Consider the following 20,680-nt stretch of genomic DNA (forward strand, 5'->3'; position numbering starts at 1 on the left):
AAGGTGCTCCAGAACAAGAAAGATGGCCTCAGATTACGGAAATTTAGCGAAATCACAGTAGAAAGGGTAATACTTTTGGCTATACCGTTTGAACGCCTGCGCACTACAATGGCTAGCGCGTCTGGCTACGAATCTGCGGACCCGTGTTCAAATCTGGGCTGTTAGAGTCGGCGCACAGTCCACCCAGCCGCTCATCCTTCCCTCGGGCTGGTCCATTGATGTGTGCCTAGGGAGAGCTGGGGAAGGTGAGCTGTGGAGACCCGGATGTCCCAGTGGCTGTGTGTTCCGGGCTGAGGGATCCACCGCAGACTCAAAGGCCACTGGGACGGAGATAAGCACCGCAAATGTTGGGAAAAAAATTATATCAGAAAAAAGGTGACAATTGATGTAATGGCACTGAAAAAATGGTTCCAGAAAAATGGCTACAGTGAATGCGCCAACTTTACCTCATCAATCTTCTTGACACGTAAAAAAGAAAAAAAAAAAGAAGGATACAGAAAACCATTATTTTCAGTTTTCATGATTCCATTCCAGGACAAATCCTTCTCCCTGACGTTTTCTCCCGCTCTCTGTCCGCTACACGTCTGGCCCAGGCGATCACGGCAACACTTATCAGTCCGTGCAATGCTCTGTCTGCCCTATCTTCTTTAACATGCTCTGGGTTAATGCTCAAGTTGTCATACAGTAAATGATCATTTAAGTTAGTAGTGAATATAGATAGACACGTAACTGCATGAATATACGAATGGATGGAAACAGACAGAGATAGAGATGCTGATATACATATACAGATGAATATTTAGATTAACATATACATAGAAAGAAAATGTTGATGAAAATAAAGATAAGCATAAATAGACGGAAAGGAGTGAATAAACAAATGAAAATACTTGTATAGAAAGATAATTAAAGATGTCTAAAGAGCCAGCCAGACAGACAGACAGACAGACAGACAGACAGACAGACAGGGAGAAATTTGAATAGGGAAACACACAGATAGAGAGCCAGATAGTTATATACACAGGCAGACGCAACAGGTATGAGAATAGACAACAGGATAATAATATTCATAGGATTAATAAGATATGTTGTAAGTCCTCTTAACGAAAATTTCTCTCTCTCTCTCTCTCTCTCTCTCTCTCTCTCTCTCTCTCTCTCTCTCTCTCTCTCTCTCTCTCTCTCTCTCTCTCTCTCTCTCTCTCTCTCTAAAATAATTATCTTTTTTATGATTTATTTTCACTTATTTTTGGTTTTCATTTTTGCTTTTATTTCTCCTTTTCTTTCTTTTCATTACTTATCTTCTTTTTTCCGTCTGCTTTTTATTCTTTTCTATTAATTATCTCCCTTCCATCATTCTTTTTTTTTTCTCACATCCTCCGTTATCATCTTTCCTACCCCCGTTCACTTCGCCCCTCTTCCTCCTCCTCCTCCTCCTCTTCCTTCCTCCCTCTTCCTCCCTCCCTCTGATGGGCAAAACCTGTAAGCTAGATCATCCTGGTTTCCGCTTCCTCTTCTTCCTCTTCCTCTTCCTCCTCTCTAGTTTTCTTTCTCTTCTTTTTTACTGCTGTGTCATTTTCTTTTGCTTGTCTGTTATGGGTGTTGTTGTTGTTGTTGTTGTTGTTGTTGTTGTTGTTGTTGTTGTTGTTGTTGTTGTTGTTGTTGTTGTTGTTGTTGTTACTGCTGCTCTTCTTCTTCTTCTTCTTCTTCTTCTTCTTCTTCTTCTTCTTCTTCTTCTTCTTCTTCTTCTTCTTCTTCTTCTTCTTCTTCTTCTTCTTCTTCTTCTTCTTCTTCTTCTTCTTCTTCTTCTTCTTCTTCTTCTTCTTCTTCTTCTTCTTCTTCTTCTTCTTCTTCTTCTTCTTCTTCTTCTTCTTCTTCTTCTTCTTCTTCTTCTTCTTCTTCTTCTTCTTCTTCTTCTTCTTCTTCTTCTTCTTCTTCTTCTTCTTCTTCTTCTTCTTCTTCTTCTTCTTCTTCTTCTTCTTCTTCTTCTTCTTCTTCTTCTTCTTAGGTCCGTACTCGTAACTGCAACCGAGGATATTGTTTTAAATGTTCTAGTGTGAGAACGCAAGAAAACAAAGGAAGCTGCAAGAAGCCATCAGGCCTTCACGTGGCAGTGCCTTTATGAATCATTCCTACCTGTTTCCACCTATCACCTTTCATAAATTTATCTAATCTTCTAAAGCTCCTGTAATGACTCAGCACTAACAACCTGATTACTGAGTCCATTTCATTCATCTTCCACGTAACACTATCACTAGAAAATTTAAATAATCCATGAAAACCCTAATAGTTTTCACAAGAACCTGTTAAACGTACAGGGCAAAGGCCATAGAAAAAATAAATTGCCTTCTGACATCTTTTTTTCAGTAGCAGAGCCCATACAACTTTCAGTACGAAAACTAAAATCGTCCTTGAAAACCGTAATACACTTTCAGGGCAAAGGCCACGGAGAGAATTAGTAGCTTTTTATGTTTTTTCCATTGCATAAGCCATAACTAGAATAACGCTTTTCTTCTTAGGGACTGGCACCTCAATGGACTTTTTTTTTCATATATATATTTACATATTTTGTTGTCTTTCTATCAGTACCCGTAATACTTTAAAAATCATACCTGAACACCTTAATAACTTCCACTAGAGCCTCTTAGACGTACTGAGCAGGTTCCAGAGGGAGAATAAATAGCGTTCTGATGTTTTTTTCTAACTGCAGAATCCAAGTAACTCTACCCTAGAAAACTCTTATTAATTTCCACTAGAACCGGGTAAACATATAGAATATTCAGCGTTTAAGAATCCTGGCTTGAGTTTCTCAGGCAATGAAGCAGAGCAGTCTGGCGGAGTCACCTTGGCGTGGCTGCCTTGCTGGGGATTCCTTCACTACCTTTGTATTTAATGAGATCAGTTTGGACTCAAGGCAACCATGACCCGAAGCGGTTTGGACCCTGAATGTTCCTCCTTGAGAGAGAGAGAGAGAGAGAGAGAGAGAGAGAGAGAGAGAGAGAGAGAGAGAGAGAGAGAGAGAGAGAGAGAGAGAGAGAGAGTTTGTATCATAGTTGTTGTTGAATTAAGATTTTGTGTGTCAGAAGTCACATTGCGCGGAGACTGATCCACAACAACACTCACTCCCTAGTCAAGAGCAACAGATGTACAAGGTGTCTTTATATATAATTTGAAAAACAGTGTATAGATGTGAGAGCCGTTGTGCTAGTTGACAAAACCATGCCATATTTTTTCACATGCCAAAAGTCTTTCCAGAACGACAAAAAATTAGTCACCATCAACTCTGATATTCTTTTATTGCACAAGCGGTTTGTTTTTAATATTGTAAAGCCTCACTGTCATGCTGAAACCGGACATGAAAACTTGTTGCAATGTCATATCACAAAAAATAAATAAATAAATAAAAAAATAAAATAAATAAATAAAATAAAATATATATACTCGTATATATATATATATATATATATATATATATATATATATATATATATATATATATATATATATATATATATATATATATATATATATATATATATATATATATAACGTTGGGTGAATTTATTTTTGCTTTTTATTTAATTCATCTCGCTAAAAGAAATGAAACCTTCAAAGAAAATTTCGTCGGTAACATTCTGCAATTGTCCCTCCTCGTGTGAGGGAGACACCCACACTCTGGCTATCCCCGCGGCGTGCCCTGAGGGAAGGAGTGGTGTGTTTCTTGCTCCATAGCGTGTAATACTTAGAGAAAAGCACTGAATTAATAACAATAATAGAAATAGTACCAGTTTATTTCTCAAGAAAACTACGAAATCTGATTGTAACATGACTTGGCTTACAATCTGAACCATGAACTTAGAACACTTATCAAAAAGTTAAAAGGAAGAAACTCGTTAAAATCAAATCATTACATTACATTACATTACATTACACTACATTACATTACATTACATGCATAAGGCACCAAGCTTCTATAAAGGCAGTAGAAGTTTAAATAACAAGATATCTTCAAAGGAACGAGTCTAATACAAACTAGTTTTTTATCTTATATGTGTTGTGTCTGACACCATCTCTCCCGATCTTCTGCCGCTCTCAACAGATCATATGACCTGCTGTCTCCAATATCTCGTATCAAGCTGTCCAGGTTTCACTCGTCTCCCTCTATCTCTTTTCCCTCGTATCATTCCCTGTAAGCAAGTATCTAATACATGAATGATGGAGCACCAGCCACCTTCCACTTCTGTTAGTTAGAGCAGCCACAGAACGCCTGACTTCTGATCTTTCTAAAATTTCTGATTGGGGCAGAGCAAACTTGGTATTGTTCAATGCCTCAAAAACTCAATTCCTCCATCTATCAACTCGACACAATCTTCCAGACAACTATCCCCTCTTCTTCAATGACACTCAACTGTCCCCCTCTTCTACACTGAACATCCTCGGTCTGTCCTTTACTTATAATCTGAACTGGAAACTTCACATCTCATCTCTAGCTAAAACAGCTTCTATGAAGTTAGGTGTTCTGAGACGTCTCCGCCAGTTTTCTCACCCCCCAGCTGCTAACTCTGTACAAGGGCCTTATCCGTCCATGTATGGAGTATGCTTCACATGTCTGGGGGGTTCCACTCATACTGCTCTTTTAGACAGGGTGGAATCAAAAGCTTTTCGTTTCATCAACTCCTCTCCTCTAACTGACTGTCTTCAGCCCCTCTCTCACCGCCGCAATGTTGCATATCTAGCTGTCTTCTACCGCTATTTTCATGCCAACTGCTCTTCTGATCTTGCTAACTGCATGCCTCCCCTCCTTCCGCGGCCTCGCTGCACAAGACTCTCTTCTTTCTCTCACCCCTATTTTGTCCACCTCTCTAACGCAAGAGTTAACCAGTATTCTCAATCATTCATCCCTTTCTCTGGTAAACTCTGGAACTCCCTGCCTTCTTCTGTATTTCCACCTTCCTATGACTTGAATTCCTTCAAGAGGGAGGTTTCAAGACACTTATCCACCAATTTTTGACCACTGCTTTGACCCTTTTATGGGACTGGCATTTCAGTGGGCATTTTTTTTTATTAGATTTTTGTTGCCCTTGGCCAGTATCCTTCCTACATCAAAAAAAAAAAAAAAACCTGTAATAAGAACATAAGAAATAAGGGAAGATGCAAGAAGCGACGAGGCTTAGACGTGGCAGTCCCTGTATGAAATATACCTACCTATTTCCATCTATTATCCCCATCCATAAACCCGTCTAATCTTCTCTTAAAGCTCCCTAATGTTCTAGCACTAACAACATGATTACTGAGTCCGTTTCACTCATCTACCACTCTATTTGAGAACCAATTTCTTCCTATCTCCTTCCTAAACCTAAACTGAACCCGTTATTTCTTGTTCTACCCTGGTTGCTGATCCTAAGAATTTTGCTTACATCCCCCTTGTTATAACACTTATACCACTTGAAGACTTCTATCAGGTCCCCCCAGGCCCCCTCTTAACCTACGTCTCTAAAAAATGTAAATTTAACAGCTTCTATCTCGCCTCGTAAGGAATACTCCTCATCCCCTGTATCCTTTTTGTCATTCTCCTCTGTACTGATTCTTGTGTAAGGCACGTGTAAGGCTCGAACAGAATGCGTAAAGGCAGGTACCAGGCTGGGCTAGAGTCATTGCACCTTTTCACGCTCACGTCTCCATTTCTGTACCTCTGTTATTTTCTTCATAATCATGTAAGCGTTGGTGATGGGAACACCTGTCTTTTTTTCTTTGCTGTCTCCACACTTGAAAACACAACACTTACATCAGCGCCAGAATTATGACAAAAACATTGTGGGATCGCTAGGTCAGAGATTGTGACGTTATAAAAATCTCCTTACAGTTCATTTGCTGTTAGGAGAAGATTACATTCCATTTCTCTTTTCATAATGTTAAGGGTTCGCTGAGCTTTCTTTGCTTAGTCAGGCATCGCTTCGTGCTTTGGGATAGACGTCTCTCCATCATCTTCATCCACCGGTACACATCTCTCTCTCACACTCCAATAATAATACCAATAGTTTCTTTAACTGTTTTTATTCCTTTGCACAAGACGACCACAGTAATAGACGGTTTAGTATACACTGGTGAGTGATATGGAAAGATATGCAACAGTAGCACATACCGTGTTTACCACGGCAGCAAGGCGCGGACATCGCGGCGGTGGTTTTGTCCTAACGCACCGGCAGAATGCGAATCCAAGCAGTCCACCAATCACAGTGAGGCATTCACACTCCTCCAATCACAGGAAAGCAAGCCTGACGGAAAGGGCATCTAGCTCCAAGCTGACGAGAGCCAGCGAAAGTCCTCCATTTTCATTTTAGATATGGCCTCAAGTACCTCCTGTGGTTCTTGCAACACTAGAGAGAACCTCAACCCTCCCTCCCAGGGATAAAAACACTAAGTATTCGCACGCTTCAAGAGTACAAGACGCAGCGCACGACTGTCACACAACACTGTGAGATGCGCCTTACACGCGGGAAAGATGCACGCAGGCAAGAAAGTGAGCCAGGAGGCGAACCCAACCATGGCCACAGCAAAACAGAAGAAGAAACAGCCAGCGGGCTGCTTTGCTTTCCTTCGCGCCTTCTGCAAGCTGTTTAAGCGCAAGAAGAAACGAGCCGTGGTGAACAGCGAGGGCCACGCTCAGCCCAAGGACAAAGAGGAGCTCTGCTCACTGCCCCCACCACCGCAGGAGGGGCCTGCGTCACCAAAACCCGGCAGTGACTTGGCGCCGCTGTCAGGTGAATCCGGGGCAAGAGCTGGTGCTGAGGACGCGCGCGCCAGCACACAGCAGAGCCCCGCAGACCACAGCCGATTTGGCCACGCAGACGTAGAAGCGTATGAAGAGGAGGAGGAGGAGAGCCCAGTGCGGCGTTACTTCAGGGAGCAGGGCATCCCTCTGCTGGAGGGGGAGCAGATCAGCCAGCTGACCAATTACTACCAGGAGAGCATTGGTCGCGGCAGCTACGGCTGGTGCTGCAGGACTCGCGTGCCCGGCACCGGCCAGGAAGTGGTCGTGAAGACCTTTCGCCAGGACGCGCTGGAGGACCTCTTCACCGAGGCGTCGGTGCTCCAGTCCCTGCAGGTCGCGGGCGTGCAGCGTCTGGTGGGCGTGTGCGTCGAGACTTGCCAAATGGTCACGTGCTTTGCGGGCCAAATCGCCAAAGATTTCCTGCTCAGCCCCGTGACTCAGTTCAAAGACGCCGTGAGTGTGTGCCTGCAGGTCGCGCGCACACTCAGGAAGATTCACCTGCGAGGTGTGGCACACAACGACATCAAAGGAAACAATGTGTGCGTCAAAGTTTCCGATCAAGGCCCAATAGCAACCATCATTGATTTCGGCCTCGCCAGGACCATCGGCACTCGCAGCGTGTACCCCCGCCCCCGCCTGCAGGTACCCGTGGGCGGCGCCGGAGCTCCTGCAGGAGGACGCCCTCCCGTGCTTCGAGGAGTCCGACGTTTACTCGCTGGCATACCTCATCGTGCACACGGTGGAGCTGCGCTGCTGCAGCCAGCGATGCCCTGCCCTGCACGCCCTCTGCCAGCTGCTGCGGGACGCCCTGGAGTCGGAGCCCAGCGCGCGCCCCACCCTCCCCGCTCTCATCCGAGCCCTGGAGGAGCTGCACCGCCACGTCCTCGCCCCCGCTCCTCCGCCAGCGAGGAGCCCAACGACGCCCACGCATCCAACAGCATGGGACGCCCGCTCGCCGCGAGAGACGCCCACTGGGGGAGACGTTGCCGCCACAGGGAAGATGGAAGCTCTGAGGAGCAATGAAAGTGGTGGCACAGCCGCGCCCCGGCACTGGGTCGCGTTGGTGGTCTTTTATTTCTTTGGTCTCCTTTTCTTTAAGTTGGTGTTTGAACGTGGCGCGGAGTGAGGAGGAGGCGAGTCAGGCGTGACTTGCCTCGGGGATGAAGACTGCTTGGTGTGAAGAGCTGCAGTGGTTGGTTTGGTGCCATTGTTACTGTGTAAGCTACCTACAGTGTAGGGTGTATTAGTGTAGCTGTACATTTTAAGCTGTATTAGTGTGTAAGTTAGTAGAGTGTAAGTAGCATTAGTGTGTAAGTTACTAGATCGTAAGTGGTATTAGTGTATGAATTATAATGTACGCTGCATTAATTTTGCAAACATTTAGGAAACATTTGGGAAACCGTTTTCGTGGATAGATAGACGAATGGATAGATGCATGAGTGGATGGAGGGGTGAAGAGATGGATGAGTGGATGGATGGATGGATGAGTGGATGAATGAATGGATGGATAGATGCATGAATGGATGGAGGGATGGATAGATGGATGAGTGGATGAATGGATGTGTGGATGAGTGGATAGATGGGTGGATGAGTGAATAGATGGGTGGATGAGTGAATAGATGGGTGGATAGATGGATGAATGGGTGTATAGATGGATGAGTGGATGGATGGATCGATGGGTGGATGGGTGGATAAATGGATGAGTGGATGGATGGATGGATGATCGGATGAATAGATGGATGGAATGATGAGTGGATGGATGGATAGATGGATTGGTGAGTGGAAGAATGGATAGATGGAGGGATGGATAAGTGGGTGGATATATGGATGAATGGATGGATGGATGGATTGGTGAATAGATGGATTGATGGATAGATGGATGAATGGATGGATGAATGGATGGATGAGTGGATGGAGGGATGGATGAGTGGATGAATGGGTGGATGATGGATGGATGAGTGGATGGATGGATGGTTGAGTAGATGGATTGTTTTCAAACTGCAAAATGTTTTCTAAATGTCAAATGTTTGCTGGCAGTGTGCAAAAATAATTTCCTAAGTGTCTCTTGATGTAGGTGTGGCTTTGTATTGTAAGCTTGACTAGTTTATAAGTTAGGTAGATCGCAAGCTGCATTAGTCTGTGAGTTACTTAGATTGTAAGTTGCATTAGTTTGTAAGTTACCTGGATCTTAAGTTTTACATTCACTTTAAGTACAAGTCAGGTACAATTTTGAAATATGTGAATAATTAAAAAAAAAATCTATATATACATATAAATAAGATATAGAAAAAAATCTACTTTAGAGATTAAATGTTATATTTTCTCTACCAAGCAATGTATGTTTTCGTATTCTCTTGAAAGTAATAAACAAACAAAAGGTAGAAATCTGGGTTTGATTTGGACCAGAGTGGCGTCTCATCAAGTTGGAATCCTGATGCAAAAGAAACAAACATGAACAAAACAGTAAATAGCAAGGAATGACAAATTTGTGTTGTGGCGAGGCGACGTGTGTAGTGCACGGCCTCACTGCGCCTTGTTCCGCCGTGTTCCTGCTTATCACACACACACACACACACACACACACACACACACACACACACACACACACACACACACACACACACACACACACACACACACACTGCTTCTCAGCGTCATTTCCCACAAGTCAACAGCAGAGAAGTGTTGCTTTACACAGAGAAACCACACAGCGTCTCTTGACAACTCTTTCCCCTCACCCTCACCTCTCTGGTATTATTCGGCACAACCTGCCATACAAATATCCCATTCTTTTTTTTCAATAACATTTAAGTATCCCTTCCTCTACACTGAGCATAGTGGACGATTTTTAACGAGAATCGATAAGATGATAAAAACATAAAAAAAGAAAAGGAAGCTGCATGAAGCCATCAGTGAGTGATTCTTAAATATTTACATCTACCATCCTCATCCAGGAGGAGGAGGAGGAGGAGGAGGAGGAGGAGGAGGAGGAGGAGGAGGAGGAGGAGGAGGAGGAGGAGAAAGATTACGTAAGAAAAAAATCGTGGTAGAACAGAAAAGATACTCAAGGAAGAGTGAACAGATGACGTTTTTTAAATCTTGAAAAAAAATGGAAAAGAAGGAAAAAAAACAAAGAAAGAAAAAAAAAAATGGGAACATAAGGAAAGGACAAGATAAAGAAAGAAAAAGAATCGAGTATATATTCAAATAATCTGAGAGCACGAGAGAGAGAGAGAGAGAGAGAGAGAGAGAGAGAGAGAGAGAGAGAGAGAGAGAGAGAGAGAGAGCTATGAGAGTTTGTTTGATTTTATTCACTATTTATCTAAAAAAAGAAAATATAAGTATTTATCATACAAAAGCACGCTGTGATTTTACAGGGTTGTATTTTTTGTCGATGTATTCTTTGCTCCACTTCGTGTCTGTCTGTCTGTCTGTCTGTCTGTCTGTCTGTCTGTCTGTCCGTCAGTCTCCAGGCTTTTGTGTCTCGGTCTTTCTGTTTGTTAATCTTCTCTATCAGTCAGTCAGTCAGTCAGTAAGTCAGACAGTAAGCCAACCAGTCTGTCTTTTTTTGCCTGTGTCGTGCCTCCGTCTCGTCTCGTCTCGTTTCTTTTTTTTTTTTCTCTCTCTCTCTCTCTCTCTCTCTCTCTCTCTCTCTCTCTCTCTCTCTCTCTCTCTCTCTCTCTCTCTCTCTCTCTCTCTCTCTCTCTCTCTCTCTCCCAATTTTTCCCATTTTTCTCAATCAATAACCATCACGTTGAGTCTTCAGTTTACTGGGGAAATTACAGTCTCTTGTGGCACAGCCTTGCCGCTGAAAGGAGAGACGGGAGGCGGCGGTCGGGGAGGGAAGGACGGAGAGAGCAGAGAGACAGTGATGGAGAAATGAGTAAGTGCGAACTTGAGAACACAGTGTGAACCTAAGAATAGTGGTAGGCGAACGTAAGAACATTATAGGGGAACGTAAGAACAGTGGTGGGGGAACGTAAGAATAGTGGTGGGGGAACATGAGGACAGTGTAAACATGAACATTGTGAACATGAGAACACAGTGGTAAGGGAACATGAGAACCTAAGTAAACATTTTTGCATTGAACTAACGGCACCATGACGACCACATACAGCAAAACAAAGTAATGGGAATGCAACACAGTAGTTGACCCACACGAGGCAACTTCTGTGGACATAAAACTTGCTATCTGCCGCCTCATACTTTCGGCACCTCCAGTTAAGGTCACCGCAGTGGATTAACCTTCTCAAACACACTTGGTCTTCTGCGCCTCCGTCAGTCACACCCAAGCATGTCTTTCACTGTATTTATAAACATCTTAGGTCTTCCTCTCTCTGTCACACTCATTACAAGCATGTCTTTCACTGTATTTATAAACATCTCTTAGGTTTTCCTCTCTTTGTCACACCCATTACAAACATGTCTTTCACTGTATTTATAAACATCTCTCAGGTCTTCCTCTATCACATCCATTACAAACATGTTTTTCACTGTATTTTTAAACATCTTAGATCTTTCTCTGTCACAAAAATTACAAGCATGTCTTTCACTGTATTTGTAAACATCTTAGGTCTTCTTTGTCACACCCATTAAGAGCATGTCTTTCACTGTATTTATAAACATCTTAGGTCTTCCTCTCTCTGTCATACTCATTACAGCATGTCTCACTGTATTCATAAACATTCCATGAGATCTTCCTTTCTTCTGGCTGGTCGATCCATCTTTAGTCTCCCTCCCACACACTCCTCGTCTCTCCTGACACGCCCAATCAACACTGTCCCAACCCCGTGCATGCCGTACGCTTTATGAATATACTTATCACTGTTAATAATATATACAGCAACAATGGTAAGTGCAACTAATATAGTCACTTTTGAGTATCAAATAGAATGATAACTGCTGCCTGTATATATTAATAGCGATAAATATCCCTAAAGCATATTGCATGTAGTTTAGGGCGCATTGCTAACGGGAATACAAAGAAATACAGAGGAGGACAAACAGCAATACAACTTACTAGGCTGCTTGTATAAATATCCTACACTAACTACTTGTGGAACAGATGGATAACAAACGTAAGGTAGGTTGCCAGAATACGATAATGAAATACTAAGTGCCTACGATAATACACAATACACAATATAGGAGCACAGGGGAAGCTGCCAGACGCCACATCTACACGTGACAGTCAGAGCGAAACATATATTACCTGGACTCGTATATTATCCCTAGAATAACCTTATGTTTTGCTTACTGGACACTTTGACTTCTCTAGATGCTTCTGACAAACCAGGAAGGAGGGAAGGAATTGAGGGGAATGGTGGGGAGTTCTTACAAATACAGACGAGAGACAAATTAAGGGAAGTTTAGACACGAGGAAGGAAAGTGACGATTAAGGGAAGGTTAGACATGAAGCAGGAAAGGGAGGGAGGAAAGAGTGGAATTTAGACCGGAAATATTAAGGGAATGGAGGAAAGGAAACAAAAACACAGAGGAAGAAAGGGAAAGTTAGAGATGACGCAGGGAGGAAAGAGAGAGGGTAGCAATGGGAGTTAGAGAGAAGATATGGAGAGAAGAGAGAAAAAAGTGACAGACACCGAAGAAGAAGGGGAAGGTTAGACATGAAGACAAGAAGAGAGGGAGGAAAGAGAGAGAATATCGATAGAAGTTATAGGGGAGGGAGGAAAGAGAACTGAAGGATACGAAGGAAGGAAGGAAAGATTAGACGTAAGGGAGGAAAGGAGGGAGGAAAGAGAGAAGGCATCAACAGAAGTTAAAGAGGAAGGTATGGAGAGAAAGGAGGAAAGACTTGGAGGAAGTAAGAGGAAAGATGTAGACATATAGTGGAAGAAATGGGAGAGATAGACACATGGAGGAAAAAATGGGAGGAATGGGGAGATAAGGAAAAGGGAGTGGAATGGAAGAGAGAGAGAGAGAGAGAGAGAGAGAGAGAGAGAGAGAGAGAGAGAGAGAGAGAGAGAGAGAGAGAGAGAGAGAGAATGAAGAAAAAGGAGGAAGATTATGTGGCAGGTGAGGAGGGAATAGAGAGGAGGAGGAGGAGGAAGAGGAGGAGAAACAAGAATAGATAAGAGAGGAGGAAAAAGAGGAGAATGAAAAAAAAAAGAAAATATATAAGACCAGAAAGTAAATAGAGAAAAGAAGAAGAAGAAAGAGGGAAATATGATAAAAAAAGAAGAGAGAGGAGAAGGGAAGGAAAAGAGAATTGAAACACGAATAAATGAGAATGTGAGTGAAAAAATAATGAAAAACGAAAAGGAAAGAGGAGGAAGAAGAAGGAGACGACGAAGAAGAGGAGGACAGGGATATGATAAAGAGATTAGAGAAGAGGAGGGGAGGAGAAGGGAATTAGAACAGAAAGTAAAGGAGGGAGAGAAGAAAATGACAAGAAGGGAAGTAATATTTCAAAGAAGGAATTTCAGGAGAGAAGAGAAAGGAGATGGAGAGGAAAATAAAGCAAAAGAGGAGGAGGAGGAGGAGAAGGAGAAGGAGAAGGAGAAGGAGAAGAAGAAGAAGAAGAAGAAGAAGAAGAAGAAGAAGAAGAAGAAGATTTCCATAAAGATAAAAATGTAAATCACAATTGAAATAACAGCACCTTTCCTACCTTTGTGTGTGTGTGTGTGTGTGTGTGTGTGTGTGTGTGTGTGTGTGTGTGTGTGTGTGTGTGTAATCGGTGGTTTTAGAATTATACTTATGATGATGATGGTAGTTGTAATGGTGGTAGTAGTAGTAGTAGTAGTAGTAGTAGTTAACAAATAACACACGAACACTTCCTATCAACATTACCTTGCATGGAGATAGACTGTGAAAGGAACACTGGCTGAAAATTGAGTGTATGTGTAATTGGAAGTTTTAGAATTACACTTATGGAGATGATGGTGGTTGTAATGATAATAATAGTAGTAGTAGCAGTAGTTACCAAATAACACATACACTTCCTATCAACATTACCTTGCATGGAGGAACGTAGGCAAAGGCATGAGCAATCTGTATATCCGTGGCGTCTTGAGAAGCATCGGCAAAACTAGACAGTAATAAGGTTCTCATTTCTCAGGCTGTTTCCTTCACCACTTACCTCCAATTTGTCACAATGCCCTCACGCTTACCTATGTATGGTGACTGTATTGAGAGCTATGGAAGGAAGGGAAGAGAGTCTGCAAAGGCGTTATTAGAAGAGTTCTGCCAGTACCACTACACACACACACGCACACACACACAGTATTACGTGACAGCCAATATCACATGTTAAGGGCAGGGGAGAGATGATATGGAGAAGGTGGTGGTGGTGGTGGTGGTGGTGGTGGTGGTGGTGGTGAGTGAGGGGAAAATAGGAGGAAAGGAAGGAAGGAAGGAAGGAAGGAAGGCAGTGTTAAGTTGGAGGAGAGGAAGAGGAAGAGAAGAAAACAAGAGGAAATAAGAGAGGAAACAGAGATGAAGGGAGGAAAGAGAAAAGAAGAGAAACTGAGATGGAAATAAAAGGAAGGGGATAGATAGGAGGAGAAAGGAAAAGAAAGAAGGTGAGGAAGGAAGAAGAATGAGAGACAAGAAGAAGGAAAGGAAGATGAGAGGAAGGAAATGAAATGGAGGGCAAGGGAAAAGGAAGGAAGGGCAGAGGAGAAATGAGAATGGAGGAAAAGAGGGGAAGAAGAAGAAGAAGAAGAAGAGAGGAAAAGAGATGAAGGAAGGTAAAGGAAGACAAGGAGAAGGGAAGGGGGAGGGAAATGAAGAAGACCAGACGGACAGGTCATTACCAGACACGTCCTTCCTAGTAGCTCTCTCTCTCTCTCTCTCTCTCTCTCTCTCTCTCTCTCTCTCTCTCTCTCTCTCTCTCTCTCTCTCTCTCTCTCTCTCTCTCTCTCTCTCTCTCTCTCTCTCTCTCTCACGTATTCTGACATCACCTTAATGTCTCTTTCCTTTCCTCCATGGCATCTGTTTCTCCTCCTCCTCCTCCTCCTCCTCCTCCTCCTCCTCCTCCTCCTCCTCCTCCTTCAGAATAACGTAACAGGAAAGAATCTACCATCTTACTATGTAGTAAAGCAGGAGGAGGAGGAGGAGGAGGAGGAGGAGGAGGAGGAGGAGGAGGAGGAAAAAGAAGAAAATAAACGAAGAAAGTGGCGAGGTATGAAGAGAATATACCCACGGAGAGGAGGAGGAGGAGGAGGAGGATGAGGGGGCAGGAGGAGGAGGAGAAGAAATTGAAGCTTCGAGAAGGAATAAGGAATTACAGTATCAGTAAGAAAATACGGGAAGCAGACTCGAGGAAGGAGGAGGAGGAGGAGGAGGAGGAGGAGGAGATTATAGCGGAAATAAGAAAGGAGAAATGGAAGGAAGAGAAATAGGAGGAGGCTGAATGAACACAATAGGAAAAGGAGGAGGAGGAGGAGGAAGAGGAGGAGGAGGAGGAAGAGAAGAAGGAAGAAGAAGAGGAGGAGGAGGAGGAGGAGGAGGAGGAGGAGGAGGAGGAGGCTGAATGAACACAATAGGAAAAGGAGGAGGAGGAGGAGGAAGAGGAGGAGGAGGAGGAAGAGAAGAAGGAAGAAGAAGAGGAGGAGGAGGAGGAGGAGGAGGAGGAGGAGGAGGAGGAGGAGGAGGAGGAGGCAGAGGCATTACAAAATATATTACGGAGGCTTTACAAAGAGCAAACCTGAAGATCTCACCTTGGCTGTTTGATAATTTTCTACTATATTCTGAGTACAAGGGAGGGACAGTACAGTAGAAGGCTCCTCCCCGCCACCCATCCCTATAAAATTCATCAGTACAAGGGAGGAACAGCACAGTAGAAGGCTTCTCCCCGCCACCCATCCCTATAAAATTCACCAGTACAAGGGAGGGACAGCACAGTAGAAGGCTTCTCCCCGCCACCCATCCCTATGAATTTCACTAAAAGGAAGGCTAGTGCAGTAGAAGGCTCCTCCCCACCTACCCTTCTCTATGAAACTTAGTAGTATAAGGGGAAAGATAATACAATAGAAGGCTTCTCACCACCCACCCATTTACGTTATATACTCTACTTCTTCAGGAGGAGGAGGAGGAGGAGGAGGAGGAGGAAATGAAGAAGAAGAAGAAGGATGAGGAGGAGGAGGAGGAGGAGGAGGAGGAGGAGGAGAGCAGGACAAAAACGACAAGGATAAAGAGGACGAGGAGGAAGAGGAGGAGGAGGAGGAGGAGGAGGAGGAGGAGGAGGAGGAGGAGGAGGAGGAGATAAGAGGTGCAATAGCGTGAACAATAAGTCTACGAGAAATAAGAGGAGAGAAAAAAAAAGACAAAAGGAGGAGGAAGAAGAAGAAGAAGAAAAGGAGGAGGAGGAAAAGAAGAAGAAGAAATAGAAAATAATAAGAAGAACAGTGTCAAGACGATATGGAAGAAGAAAATAAGAGGAGAAGGGAAGATAGGAGATAGAAAAAGGGGAAGAGAGAGAGAGAGAGAGAGAGAGAGAGAGAGAGAGAGAGAGAGAGAGAGAGAGAGAGAGAGAGAGAGAGAGAAAACGAACTAGAAGCCAAAAGGAGATAGAGGGAAAGGGCACAGAGAGGAGGTGCGGAGGAGGAGCAGGAGGAGGAGGAGGAGGAGGAGGAGGAGGAGGAGGAGGAGGAGGAGGAGGAGGCAAGGAAGACGCGGAATCCATGAAAATGACACCATGTAAAGAAGCACTGGTAAGGGACACTGCAGGAGGAGGAGGAGGAGGAGGAGGAGGAGGAGGAGGAGGAGGAAGGTCGCCCAGCAAACATTTGTTTATGTGAGGGAGAATGGAAGAAGGGAGAACAGAGTGAGAGTGAGAGGTCTTCAGGGGCAGTGAAAGTAAAGGGCAGAGAGAGAGAGAGAGAGAGAGAGAGAGAGAGAGAGAGAGAGAGAGAGAGAGAGAGAGAGAGAGAGAGAGAATCAAGAACAAAGAGGGATATAAAGTAACAAAAAGAAACAAATTAAAATGTGTGTGTGTGTGTGTGTGTGTGTGTGTGTGTGTGTGTGTGTGTGTGTGTGTGTGTGTGTGTGTGTGAAAGAGAGAGAGAGAGAGAGAGAGACTGAAAAAAATCTTAGGGGATGTTTTAGATGCGCGCGCGTGTGTGTATAGTAATGGTGGTGATAGTAATAGTAGTAGTAGTAGTAGTAACAAAAGTAGAAGCACTAGTAGAAGCGGAATTAGTAGTAGCAGTAGTAGTAGTAGCAGCAGTAGTACTACACACACACACACACACACACACACACACACACACACACACACACACACACACACACACACACACACACACTCAAACTCCAAAGAAGGAAATCTGCTTAGGGAAAAGTTACACAGCAATTTCTACAAGTTTACGTCTATTGGAGCGACGAGGCATTTCCCTGAGGACACGCAAGGCCCCTCCATTACATGCCCTCAATAGACACTGCACCACCCTGCCTTTATATGCACCCTATTGCACCACCCTACTGCACCACCCTGCCTTTATACACACCTTACTGCACCATCCTGTCCACGCACCCTCGCCATATCACGGCTGCCTCGCGGGAATCAAGCGTATCGCACCATCAGGTCCCCGTGACTCATTTGGAGAGCCTTATACTCTGCAGTCTGATCAAGAACCGGGCGCTGAGGAGGCGTGTATCTCGTATCTCGAGGCACGTGTCCGCTCCACTGCCTCTGGGAATGGATGGCGAAGGGGCACACTCACCCTCATCCCTTGGCGCGGACTGGGAGAGGCTGGGGAGAGAGGAGGGAGAGTAGAGGAAGGTTCTGTACAGCAGGGTAATGGATCCAGGCTGCGACAGAGCTGGACTTCGAGTGTTTGTTGTTGTTTTGGTGTTCTCTCTCTCTCTCTCTCTCTCTCTCTCTCTCTCTCTCTCTCTCTCTCTCTCTCTCTCTCTCTCTCTCTGTCTCTGTCTCTGTCTCTCACCTGCCGTCCTCACCTGTAATAACAAAATAGGGAGCCAATGTCACCTGCCGCCTTGATTATTTCCCACCAGGTAAGACAGGAGCGGCTCTCCACCCCAGCATATTCCCGCCTCCTCTCCTCCTCTGTCTCTTCTCCTCGCTTCTTTCTTCCTTCTCCTGTCCTCTGCTTTTCTCCTCTTCTGTTCTCCTTCTCTGCTCTTCTCCTCCTTTCCTCTCTTCCTCCTATCTCTTGGCTATCATATTCTCTCCTCCTTTCGTCTTCTTCTCTCTTCCTCTCCTCCTCTTCTCGTCATCACCACCTCCTTCTCCTCCTCCTCCTCTTGTTCTTCTCTTCTTCATCCATTTTGTTCATCATATTTTCAAACTGTCTTCTCTTTCTCCTCTCCCTCTCTCTCTCCTCCGCCCATTTATCATATTTTCTACGTTTTATTTATTAATGTTATCTTTGTTTTTTATTTTATTTTATATTTTTTACTTCTACCTGAATTAATATGTCTCTTTTCCTCTCCTCTCCTTCTCGTCTTTTCCTCTCCATCTCTCTCTCTCTCTCTCTCTCTCTCTCTCTCTCTCTCTCTCTCTCTCTCTCTCTCTCTCTCTCTCTCTCTCTCTCTCTCTCTCTCTCTCTCTCTCTCTCATCCGTCTATTTCATCATATTTTTCTTCTTTTTTTCTTGTTGACGTAATTATTCCATTTTTTTGTACTTTTCTTTCTTCTGATGTAATGTGCCTGTTCTCTTCTCTCCTCTTCTCCTCTTCTCTCTTCCTTCTATTTCATCAAGTTTCCCTTCTATTTTTTTTTTCTTTCCTTTCGTGCGTCTTTTTTTTTCTTTTTTTGTTGATCTTCAAAATTTAATCTGATACGAGTTTGTTTTCCTCTTCTCTCCTCTCCTCTTCTCTCCTCTCCTCTCCTCTCCTCTCCTCTCCTCTCCTCTCCTCTCCTCTCCTCTCCTCTCCTCTCCTCTCCTGTTCTTCACCCATTTATTCAGTTATATTTTTCTTCTACTTTTCCATTGTTCATGTATTTTTTCTACTTTGTGTGCATTAAAAAATAAAATATTCTCTATGATATAACGTGTGTCTCCTTTTCTACTCTCTCCTCTCCTCTCCTGTTTTCTCTTCTTTTGTCTTTCTTTCTTTCACCTCTTTATTTTATCTTATTTCTCATCATCAGTTCCCTTTTTAATAGTCTTACTTGAATTTTAATATAATCCTAGTTTTTTTTTTTTTTTTTTTATTTTTGCCTAATATGTGTTTCCTTCTTTTCTTCTCTCATCACTCCTTCTCTTCTTTTCTCATCCATCCATTTAATTCATCATCTATCACTTGTACGTTTTCCTTGTTAACATAATCATTCAATTTTTTGTGTCTTATTATTTTTTTCCCCTTTCTTTAAACTTAATCTGATGCAATTTGTCTCTCCTCGTGTTCTCCTTTTCTTTCATTTATTTATTTTGTCATTTCTCTTCTGTGTTTTCCATGATAAATCTTTCAATTTTTCCTGCATTTCTCCTCTTTTTAGATACTTTATTTATTGTAGTTTCTTTATTTCTTTACGTTTCTCTTCTTTTAAATAATGTCACCTTTTTAGAATTGAATTTTGTTTATTTCATGTATTTTTTTAATTCATTCATTGGTTTCTCTTCCTTTTATATGTATTTTTATTCTTATTTTCTTAATGTGTTTTTTTATTTCTTTGTTTCTCTTTTTAAATCATTCCATTTTCTTCTTATGAATAGAGTTTGTTTATTTTATGTTTTTCTTTCTTTTAATCCTTTTGTTATTCTTATTTTTCTTTTAGTATTATTTTCATTTTTACTCCAGTCATTAGTTTTCTTCTTTCTATTGTTCATTACTTTACTGTTTTCTCTTCTTGCTTGTCGTATTCTTACATTTACTTCTTTCTCTCATCCATCTTTCATTCATCCATTATTTCTTTATTTCTTCATCTTCCTTCTGCTTATTCCTTTTTTTTTTTTTTTTATCTATTTTAGTCTTGTATTTTCTTAATGTTCAGCTGAAATATTTTTTTGCATTTTTCTCCTTCTGTTTTTATTTATTATTCTTACATTTATTTCTTATTTGATTAATTTATTAGCTTGTGTTTCCTTTTTTTATATTATGATGTTTATTTTTTTCTACTTCTCTTATTTCTGTTTTAATTATTTTTTAAGTTATATTCTAGTAACTTTTCTTTCTATTTCGTTTTTTTTATATATTTTTCTTTATTTTTTTATGGTTATTTTTTCGCTTTTAATACACTCTCATTTTTAATTTCCCTCTATTTCCTTATTTTTTATTGATTTACTTTTCTTTGTTTTAACTTTCACTTTTTTTTGCTTTTTTTCAATCATTTCCTTTTCTTTTTTCTTTTTCTATTTTTTTTGTAATTTGTCTCTTCCATTTTTTCATTTTAACTTCATTTTCGTTTTTTTTTTTTTTTTTTTTTTTTCACTTTTGCTTCACTCTTCATTATTTCCCATTTTTCTTTCCTCCCCTTTTTTTAATAGAATTCTTCAACTATTTTTTGTTCATGTCCACGTTCATTTTTTCCTGAAATTTTCTATACACGTGTTTTTCTATTTTTCTTTTTTCTCTTATATTTTTGTTCCTTTTTTCATATTTGTTTCTCTTCCGCGTGTATTCTTCGTTTTTTCATCGTATTTTTTGTATTGATTTTCCTTTTTCGATTTCGGATTTTTGTTATATTTTTCTGTTATATTTTTGTTATTTATTTGTTATTTTCATTTTTTTTCGTCTTACTATTTTTTGTCATTTTTTTTTTTTTAGTTTTTTACTTTTAATGTTGCTACTTAAATATGTTGCCTTGTTTGTTTTTATTTAAATTTACAATAAGATTAAAGCTTCACGTTTTCTATACAGCTACTCGTTTGTTAGGGGGGACTATTTTTTTTATTTTTTTTTTCTCTCTCTCTTTGTCTTCATTTCATTCTTTCTCTTTCCCTTTTCGTTTCTCTGTGGTTTGCTTTATTTTTCTTTCAGCTTTTGTCC

At 42.0% G+C, this 20,680-nt stretch overlaps 1 long non-coding RNA gene across 9 annotated transcripts in view; it reads left to right on the forward strand.

Annotated features, from left to right (window-relative positions):
- LOC135116364 (uncharacterized) overlaps positions 1-20,680 on the forward strand; it is a 234,714-nt gene that overhangs the window by 37,015 nt on the left and 177,019 nt on the right. The window lies entirely within an intron of this gene.

The sequence above is a fragment of the Scylla paramamosain genome, chromosome 31, assembly GCF_035594125.1.
Source record: "Scylla paramamosain isolate STU-SP2022 chromosome 31, ASM3559412v1, whole genome shotgun sequence".
Classification (NCBI taxonomy): Eukaryota; Metazoa; Arthropoda; class Malacostraca; order Decapoda; family Portunidae; genus Scylla; species Scylla paramamosain.